General features: G+C 38.2%; 1 pseudogene; it reads right to left on the bottom strand.

The window, feature by feature from the left end:
• Window positions 1-701: 701 nt before the first annotated feature.
• Window positions 702-801, bottom strand: LOC123840062 (U6 spliceosomal RNA; annotated as a pseudogene).
• Between the last annotated feature and the right edge of the window lie 295 nt (window positions 802-1,096).

Raw genomic sequence — 1,096 nt, 5'->3', positions numbered from 1 at the left:
GCTTCTCCCTCTGCCTCGGCCACTCCCCTTGCTTGTGTTCTCTCTCTTTCTCTGTCAAATAAATAAATAAAATCTTAAAAAAAAAAAAAAGCTTCAGTCATTGTTACTTGCTCTCAAATCCTTTCTATCTCTTTTTTCATTTTTTTGTTGATTTTTTTTCAACTTTCTTCTTTTTATCTCTTATGTCTCTTAAGGCATTATTTCGTGTCTCTGTTCATTCTTGTGTTTCTTCTGGTTTGGTCTTTAATTCTGAAATAAATTAAAAAAAAAATGATACTTTCCTGAGTTCTGCAACCTCATTTCTGAGTTTTTCTAATTTTGATTTATGTTTTCTTTCATGTGTTACATACTTTTTAAAAACATCTCCTGTCGTTTTGAAGTAGGAAATTATAGTTTTTGATCTGCTTTGTGGGCATGTCTTTCTACCGTGCTCTACTTGGAGGGGTGTTATTCTGCTCTTTATTTCTTTTTTCCTTATGATAAGTTTGTATAGGATTTGACGTTGAGAATTTTCTGGTTGTCAGCTTTTATGTGGACTCGGTTTTCCGGAAACCTTAGAATGAGATAGAGTTCAAAAATGTTTCTCTAACTCAAAGAGTGCCCACTTCTGTCATTTTTGCAGAGTTTACAAAATTTGGTGACTTGCTTTCTGAGATTTCCTGGATCAGTTTCCTCCCTGCTTTGACCTGGGCCTTTTCTTTAGAAGTGTGAAATGATTTATGAATTCGCCTATCACTTCTGCACAGGGGCCATGCTGATCTCTGTATTGTTCCCGTTTTAGTTTATGTGCTGCCAAAGCAAGCCCGACCATAGCCTTTTTTTTTTTTTAAAGATTTTATTTATTTATTTGAGACAGAGAGAATGAGAGAGAGAGAGCACATGAGAGGGGGGAGGGTCAGAGGGAGAAGCAGGCTCCCTGCCGAGCAGGGAGCCTGATGCGGGACTCGATCCAGGGACTCCAGGATCATGACCTGAGCCGAAGGCAGTCGCTTAACCAACTGAGCCACCCAGGCGCCCCCGACCATAGCCTTTTAACAGGTTTTGCTGCTCTAATAATTATTTCCACAGAAACTAATATTAAAAAAAAAATGCAAAT

Source organism: Mirounga angustirostris, unplaced genomic scaffold, assembly GCF_029215605.1.
Source record: "Mirounga angustirostris isolate CCGP_5_RB_7025 unplaced genomic scaffold, mMirAng1.0.hap1 SCAF_3, whole genome shotgun sequence".
Taxonomy (NCBI): domain Eukaryota; kingdom Metazoa; phylum Chordata; class Mammalia; order Carnivora; family Phocidae; genus Mirounga; species Mirounga angustirostris.
This window is presented reverse-complemented; position numbering and strand designations above follow the sequence as displayed.